This window comes from Arvicola amphibius, chromosome 6 (genome assembly GCF_903992535.2).
Source record: "Arvicola amphibius chromosome 6, mArvAmp1.2, whole genome shotgun sequence".
NCBI classification, from domain to species: domain Eukaryota; kingdom Metazoa; phylum Chordata; class Mammalia; order Rodentia; family Cricetidae; genus Arvicola; species Arvicola amphibius.
Window position 1 is genome coordinate 42,605,218 of NC_052052.2, and position 9,471 is coordinate 42,614,688.

Below are 9,471 nucleotides of genomic sequence, written 5' to 3' on the forward strand. Positions count from 1 at the left end.
CCAGCTGTATACCACAAACCCCGCCTCCTTGTTTAACTGTTTGCAGCAACCCTGCTTCTCTGTTCAGCTCTGTTCCGTTTATGTAAAAAACCACACTGAAATTCCAGGATACTGCAGCTTCTCCAACAGAGAGCCCAGAATATACTTATCCCAGCTTTCTGTCTGTGTGTCTATCTTTTTCCTTATCCCCTCGGCACACTAGTCAGGTCCTTCCTTGGAAGGCCATGCTGGACATCACTAAGAATGAGAAGCCTTAATAGGAATGTAAATCGCTTGATTTAGACCTTCAATATTGCATACACATTTCAAAGCATGCTATGCAGCACAAATATAAACAAATTTGGTTAATTAAAAATATAAATACATTTTTAAAAGAAAATGGCCAGTTTCCCCTCTGTGATTAGAGGGTGTTCCTGCAAGTGGACAGAGTGATAGGAATGCTGAATTTGAAGGTGCAGGAGTGAGACCTTTAACCAAGGACTATGAACAATCTCCAGAAGCTGGAAGACATAGCAGAGACTTGCCTAAGAACCACTGAGAAAGGAGCCAGCCCGGCCGCTGCCCCGACTTTAGCCTGTGTGGGACGTCTTACCTTCAGAGCTATAAGATAAGAAATCTGTTCTGTCCCAGGCTGCTCATTCAGTGGTGATACATTACAGCAACGACAAGCGGCTAGACAGTAAAGTCCGATGCTGCTCTTCTGAAAGCAATTACTGGAGTCCGTGGGCTAGCAAAAGGACGGCAGATGCTAGGGAAGAGAAACATCTCGAATACAAGGAACATCATCCAGAAACAAACTGTGAGTGTAGGTCAGCCTCCAATCAAAGCATCCCGCAGGATCCCTACTAAGACCAGAAGAGAAAACTTTGGAAAAACCAGTGAGAACATCATAAAGGAGGAAGTAATTCCTATTGCAGAACTTCCAGGGTTGAGAGGTTTGGTGACCTTAAATATTGACTGAAGCCACAGCTCAGTGTATTTTTAAGAGGTTCAGCATTAGGAACTTGGAGAGAACTTAGAAGCTATATACAAAAGTCATAGCCTAAATGCGTACATCCCTAAGCAGTTGGTAGAAAATGGGTGAGAAAGATGAACCTACTGGCTGCTGATTGAAGGGCTGTTTCCCTTTCTGAGCCGTTCTTGGAATCACCACTTCTCCCCCTATGTTCAATCACAAGCCAAGTGTCTACAGGAAATACTGTTGCCCAATTAAAATATCTTAGATATCTTCTTATGGGTGTTTGACCACCTTCTGAAATAACTTATAGGTAGTACAATTAGTATTTATTAACAATTAGGTGCAGAACGTAAGTGCTATCAACACTGACAATAGGATACACACGTTGACCATCAGAGAAGACGAGAAGACCAAAGGAGGAAAACATAGTTCAATGGAGTCTTCTGAGAAGACGAAAAGAATCTGTCTAAACAAGTAGCAGAATGAAATTTAAATATGAATATCTTTACTCAGAGTCATTCATTTAGCAAATATTAATTAGATGGCTGTGCTTGGCATCCTGCCAGGTATTGGGAATATGAAATGAACAAATTAGGCACAGCCCTTTTTATCCCAGAGTCTTAACACTCGCATGGCTCAAAGCAGACTACAGGGAAACGAGCACTTTCCTTACCTAGCAAATGAGGTGGTGACCAGCGTTGCACAGCAGAGACCAGAACACCGTTGCTGTGGCGAGGACACGGAGAGCACACGTCTTAGGTTTTGCAGCTCATAGGCTTCCGTCTTGATAGTTAACTGTGCCATCGTAATAGGAATGTAGGAATAAGGAACACATCAATGAGGGCATGTGACTATCTGAATAAAACTTTATTTAGAAAAACAGGTGGTTGGCCCAAACGGACCTAAACAGCAGAGCGAACGAAGAGTTGCTCCTTTAAAGTAGAGGAAGAGAGAAGGCCTCGGGAGAAATCAACATCGGCAGGTTGTTGAAGAGGCAGAAGTGAGTCTTGGAAGTCTTAGGTCTTGGAGAAAAGTGCAGAGATCAGGAAAAGCAAGAGGGACCGCACGCAATAAGGGGTGGTAAAGCTGGAGCAGGAAGCCAGAGAGCAGGGGATGGGAGCAGGCCCAGGGTGAGGTGGGGATGTGGGTCTGGAGGGGAAAGTGGTACTCTAACCAGTGAGTTAGAAGCCTCAGGGTAGAGATACCCAGTCCAGCAAGCTCCCGAAGCAGGTCCTGTGCAGACTAAGGATTGAAACTGGTATAAAGCCTCTTGGGCATCTGAAGCCCTTTAACCTTTTGCCTGGGGCAGGTAGAAAGCTGATTTGATTGAGTGACTGGCTGGCTGATTTGAAAGAATGACTTGGACCATTATTTCGTGACTTCTCTGCAGGAGGGCAAGGAGAGTGCTTTGAGGCCATGGAAGCCTCCAGTAATCCACTTGAAGGTGATGCGGATTTGGAGGGAAGCAAGTTGGCAAGCACTGGTCAACATCTGGATGCGGTCTGAAGGAGAGCCAACAGGAGTTTCCTTCCATTTGGGTGTGATGCTGAGGGAGACAGCAAGGGCTAGAGAAATACATGGTTTGAGACCTGATCAAGGTTGAAGTTAGCTGAGTGGAGAAGTCTGTGGGGGAACAGATGGAGACGACCAAGGGGATGGAGCTGTCAGTGTGGAGTGCTCTACACATCTGAGAAGCCTATCAGACACCAAGTGGAGATATTAAGCAGGCAGTTGAGGGCATGGGTCAAGAGTTTAGCAGGAAGAACGAGTGCCAGTCAAAGGGTGCCAGGGAGATGGCTCAGCAACTGAGAACAATGATCGTACGCGCAGAAGACTCAGGCTGGGCTACCAGCTCCTACATGTGCTCACAACCGCTTCTAATTCTGTTTCTGGAGGATCCAATGCTCTCTTCTGGCCTCTATGAGCACCAGGCATGCACACGGTACACATATAAACATTCAGGCAAAGTTCTCTTATACATAAAGCAAAATAAATCTGGGGCTAGAGAGATGTCATGGAGTTAAGAGCACTTGCTGCTCTTTCAGACAACTGGGGCTCCCGCTCCATTCCCAGAACCCACGGGAGTGGCTACAACCATCTGTAACTCCTGTCCTAGAGAATCCAAGTCCTGTTTGTCTTCCTTAGGTGCTAGTTACACCTATGTGTAGTACACAGACGCACATGAGGACCAAACACCCATATACATACAAATAAATAAATCTGGAAAAATCTAAAAGTAATAATAAATCACATGAACTATGGAGAAAGTAAAGAGGTTATAGAAGAAAGGTAGTTAACCAAAATTTCATCACAAAAAGATTGATAAAAATTGAGAGATTAAATAATCCATATAAACGTATAAACTAGACCTATGAGAGTAACCTACTAAAATGAGAAAGTCAAAAACAAAATTGCACAAAAAGCCAATCATGAAAGTACAAATATTTTAAGATTCTCCTTTCCTGTCTTGAGCAATCGCACTCACAGAGACAGAATTGTAATGGTGTTGAGGTGGGAGGTCCTGGGGTGGAAGATGCTGGCTGCACAGCCATGCCAACATACTGATGCCACTGAATAGCACGGTTAAAAATGGCTAGAATAGGAGGTTTGGGGTTATGCGTGTATTGCTACAAGAAAAGTGTGTGTGTGTGTGTGTGTGCATGTGTGCATGCATTCTTGTATATCTCTTGGCTGCTGTATGGTTTGCCCCAGGCTTGTTGGCCCTTGAGGCTGGGTGCATCCTACTGTCTCTGCCTCCATCTTGGTGTGGGACTGCTGGGATTACAAATGCTAGCCACATCCGGATTTTTACAGAGCTGCCGGGCTTGAACCTGGGCTATCAGGCTTGCACAGTCGGTGCCTTTACCCCATAACCCGCCTCTCCAGCCCACAACAAAGTTTCTTTAAGCTCACAGAGTAATCGCCATACACACAAATAAGTTGTCCTTATGGGACTAGGAATGAGAAAGGAGGGTGACGTGAGACGCATTGTTTTTATTTTATACTTCTTCTGTATTGTTTGCATTCTTTAATCATACACACACATTATTTTCCCACTTAAAAAATAAAATGCTTTTGGAATACTAAGTATGGAAAGGGAGAATTTCAGTCCATGTTTCTGCTTGACTTGCGCTCAAATTCTCCAAACACTATTTTATAGAAACTGATTTCCAAGAAGCCTTCAAAGCCCTCTTTTATTATTATTACTAGAAGCCATTCCCTTGGAATCAGACACTTGTGTTTTTCCGATGGAGCTTGAAGTCAAAGCCTGGAGGGTGGGTGCATTTGGAAGGCCTCTCAGCACAAACCCTGGGCTTTGAACACTGCTCTCTCCACGCATCCTCGTCCAACTGGCCTCCCATCCAACATAACCGTCAGGCAGCAGGGATTTATGGAAATGCTTGTGGGGGTGCCCAGAGCCTGCTGGAGGATGCCCATTAAGTGAAACAGACCCACCCACACAGCAGACCTCATGAAAATCCCAGACTGCAGCTGTTCACTGCCTGGACGCCAACCAATATGCTAAAGAGATGCCAATACGAAGACCTTCACATCTTACAGAATTCACCAGAAATTTCAGGTTCTGGACAGATAATTCTAGCTTGGCAGAATTAAAAAGGGCCTCAGCAATTATGATCTTTTATATTGGAGAAAGGAAGGCCCAAATAAACAACCAGAGAGGGGGCCCAGCAGTGAAGTAGTTGTGGCCGTAAGGAAGTATGGCCAGCTCTAGATTTAAGTCTGAGGGCATCTTGCAAAATGGGAGGCTCTGGCCTTTGTGGGGTGGGAAGAATGAGGAAGGAGGGAAGGGGCGAAGGGAGTGGAAGAAAGCAAATCTTCATGGCTTTAGTTGTATTGGCAGATACAGTCGCAGCATACCACACGAAAAGTCCGTTTTTAGCCGAGCCTTGCATGTTCACCATGAAGTCATCCATGCTCTTTGTTGATGGGCTGTTTTCATGTTCTTGCCAGACCTGACTTGAAGTACTTTGGATGGAGAACTGAATCAGACATGCTCTGTCCTTGAAAGACACACAGTCCAGGACGGCAGATGGAAACCAAGCCGCTGAGAGACCCACAAGTCAGCAACCCTGTGAGATAGAGCACCGTGCCCTAAGCTTTTCTGATCATTAAAGTACTCACTCACCCCAGGCTCGCTGAGTTAGATTAGAAAGTCCTGGTAATCTGCATTTTCACCAAAGCCCAGAGTACTACTTAGGAGCAGTCTGCCTTGACGAACAATTCAGATTTGCACTCTAGTCTGGATCAGGCCAGAGATGTTCTCTACCTCACAAAGCGACTTATTGGGACACTCATCTTTGCCTGTTCCCAGGGTGCTTGAGATAATACACTACGCTCCTATGAGGCCCTACGGTCACACTGATGTTGTACAAGTCCTGTGTTATAGAACACCAGCCAAGGGGCTGAATGCTCGCAGAGCCCCACTCCAGGCTCTAGGAATTTCTCCTCCCAGAGGAAAGGGCCCCATTGTTGTTCTGTTCAAACACTCTTTAGTCTTAATTCTTTTGAGTTATATCATCCCAGAGGGAGTACTATTTTTTTTCTATGTTACACAAAGTTCCCATATAGACTATCAGGTCCCAGAGGATTCTGCTTAATACAGGTGCCTGATGATACTGGGACCTGCTGTTCACTCCCATATCACCCTGACACTAGGCACCTGTCCTCATTAGGGTTTCTATTGCTCTGAAGAAACATCATAACCAAAAGCAACTTGTGGAAGAAAGGGCTTATTTGGTTTATGCTTCCAAGTCACTGTTCATCATTTAAAAAAAGTCAGGATTGGAACTCAAACAGGGCAGGAACTTGGAGAAAGGAGCTAATGCAGAGGTCATGGAGGAGTGCTATTTACTGGTTTGCTCCTTCTAGCTTGCTCAGTCTGCTTTCTTACAGAACCCAGGACTAGCAGCCTAGGGTTGGCCCCACCCACAATGGCCTGGGCCCTCCCTCATTAATTACTAATTAAGCAAAGGCCTTACAGGCTTGCCTACAAGTTGATCTCATAGAGGCATTTTCTTAATTGAGGTACCCTCCTCTCAGATGATGCTAGCTTGTGCTAAGCTGACACAAAACTAGTCAGCACAGCTGCTCACATCTGTTTAGTGCCTCCACCAGGCTTGTGAGTGACCTCTTTCCTGGCCAGAGTCCTTTGCCAGTCTCTGCAGTCTTGTGATAAGGATTACCTATCCCAAATACTGTTGGTCCCATGCCTGGAACAAGACGCCACAGACCTTGAGATTAAAGCCATGAGCTGAATCAGATCTGAATTTAACTCTCAGTTTTACTCTTTACTGTGAGACTTAAAAACAAACTGATCATTTTCTATGTAATGTTTATTGAAAAGTTTCTTGGGCTCATTTATTTTGTAGGATTGAACAAAATAACGCACATGAAGGTTTGTGGTGCAGAGCCTAGGACCTACAGAGCCTCTGCTTCCTGCATGACCCTTCATTGGATTTTAGCTGCACCGCAACATTGTCAGACAGCTGTTGTTATCATTTGTACAACAAACAAAGAAGGTGAGTGTTGGGAGTGAAATTAATACAAGAGCTTGAATCTATATCCCGCTGCAATTGTCTAACCCATGTCCTTTCTACTTCAGCCTTTTCATCCAGACCTTAACCCTTCCCAGAGTTCCAGGCTCACTGTGTAGAAAGGATAAGATTTCACCCTCGATTTACAAATGCACCTGGGTCAAGCCCAGCATCGTAGTCAGAATAGCCATTGGGTTTCTGATCTTGGTGCCAACTCCAATCTGTTTGTAATTACTGCCCAGAAGGCTGTGTTAGGAAGGACTGTGAGGTCAAGTCAGGGTTCACAGAGCATCGTGATTGATTAATGGCATCGGCCATGGGAAAGGGATCCAGGAACGATGGCAGGTCCTAGAGAGCACACAACCCACCTTCTTCAGGAGTTTGAAGGCTTCTCAAAGCCGAGCACACTTGATAAAAGGGGAGGTCCAGGGGAGTTAAATAAAGCTGCTCAGGGCCATTAGCAGCTTATTAAGACCTTCTCCCAGATGTGCTCTGAAACAGCCAAAGAATACAGAATGGAGGAACATTTTAGAGAGAAAGCATGGATGTGCTCAACGGCATTTTATTGAAGGACGAAAAACTCAGTTATGCCTGCCTCCAAGGCTGCATGCCTGCTTCCCTCTCCCGGAACCTCCAGGTAGGTGGAGAGAGGCCATTGGGGAACTCTGAAACCTCCTCCCGAAGTCCAGGGGGAGCTGATGTGTGACCTTGGGAAATGAATTCAGACTTTCAGACCTGCAGGTGTTTTTGCCCGGGAACTTTAGAAAATAACCTGTGACCTCCGATGCATTGTGTTTTGCAGATGTTAACGAAAGCTGAGCACAAAGAGGAGCCATTGAGAACCTCAACTGCAGCAAGCACTTGATATCTCCGTTCCCTGTCCCTACTTTCTTCCCACAAAGGGATGCTGTGATATATTGTTTCTATGTATAATTGTTGTTGAGGTGCAACTTACAAATAGTGGGAGTCATTTATTTGGGGTTAGTAGTTACATAAGTTTGTGCAAACACATTCTACCATATAAATAAATACTACACTAGAGTTAAAATGTCCCGGTGATAACCAAAAGCCTCATCATGCCCCTCTCCAAGCAATCTCCTAGCCCTGCCCCCAAGGCCTTGCCCCCAGGCCTTGGCAAGCATGGATCTTATTTCTACCCGTATACTTTTACTTTTTATTGCAGCCTATTTTAAATGCATAAATCCAAAGAGCAAATAATTCTCCTGAGTTTTTCCTTCACATCCTACTCAAAATAGCTCAGCTCTGATGGCAAGCTCTGTGTTCCAGGAAAATTCTTCATTAAATAAATGAATTCCATGTGCATATTAAAAAGACATTCTGTTTAGTATTCCTTCTATTTATAGACAGAGTCCAACCAGCAGAGGCCCTGAGTCTGTCAGGGTCTCCCTATCTTCCTCGCCTCACACCCTCTCTCCTCCCTGCTCTGACCCAAGTGCAGGTCTGGCTGCAGTGGTGTTTGTGGAAAGGTAAGGTGCTGAAAGGGCCCTAAGACAAGCTTCCTGAGGCAGTGTGCACCCCAACCTGAGGGGCCATGCTTTAGGATATTTCCCAATGCCTGAGGACTTTCATAGTTGGATCATAATTGACCACAGCGTGGGCAATCAAGAGATCAGGACTTCAAATAAGGCTGAGTAGAGTTGGGTTGTCTCCAAAGTCCTTCCTGCGAAGAATCTTACAATACGCACAATAATCTAAGACTATCCCTCGCTCATTTTCATGCACTAGGTGCTGGGTTAGGCACAAAACCTAAGAATGAGAAAGTAATAATAATAATAATAATAAAATAAGGCTTGGTTTCTGTCCACAAAGACCTTACTCTGTAATAAAGACATAAACTAGGCTATGGAGGATATGGCTGGATGAAAACTTTGATAGAGTTAGGCGCAATGAGCTTTTAATCTGACTCGATCACTGGCTGATTGTATGACTGTGGGTATGCTGCTTCACTTCTCTGAGCTTTGTTTTCTCATCTGTAGCTGAGAAATTATACCCACTCCCATTCCAGAGGGCTGCAGTGAACGAGGTAGTAGTGGGAACAGATTATCTGGCCTAGTTTCTGCCAGATTCAGACTAAGAGAAGGATGCTTCCTCCTTATGTCCTATGTTCACTAGGCTTTTCTAAAGAAATAATGCCCATGGGAAGTAGAAAGGTGATAGGTAAATAGATAGGTAAGTAGATAGATAGGTAGATAGATGGATAGATAGATAGAAAGATAGATAGAGATAGATAGATAGATAGATCGATAGATAGATAGATAGATAGATGATGATGATGACAGATGATGATAGATATAGATTAGATAGACCGACGATAGATCCAGATATATCTATATCGATAAGAGAGAGAGGCGAGAAAAAAGAAGAAAGAAAAAGAAAGAAAGAGAGAGAGAGAGATAAATAATTAGTTCGCTGCTCGCTTCGGGCGGTCGCTCGATCGCTAGCTCTCTCGATCGCTCGCTCGCTCGCTCGCTCGCTAGCCCACATCCCTCGCACTCGCTCCCTCGCTCTCTCATCACGTCGGTAGGTAGATCTCGCTATGTCAATAGATTAGATCGATGATAGACAGACATACAGATAAATAGACAGACAGACAGACAGACAGACAGACAGACAGATAGATAGATTATAAGTAGGTAGGTAGATATAGATATGTGAATAGATTAGATAGATGATAGATAGACAGACATACAGATAGATAGATTATAGATAGATAGATAGATAGATAGATAGATAGATAGATAGATAGATTAGATTATAGGTAGGTAGATATAGATATGTAAATAGATTAGTAGATTATAGATAGACCAGACATACAGATAGATAGATTATAGATAAATAAATAGATGATAGATAGATGATAGATAGATAGATAGATAGATAGATAGATAGATAGATAGATAAGATTATAGGTAGGTAGGTAATTATAGATATGTAAAT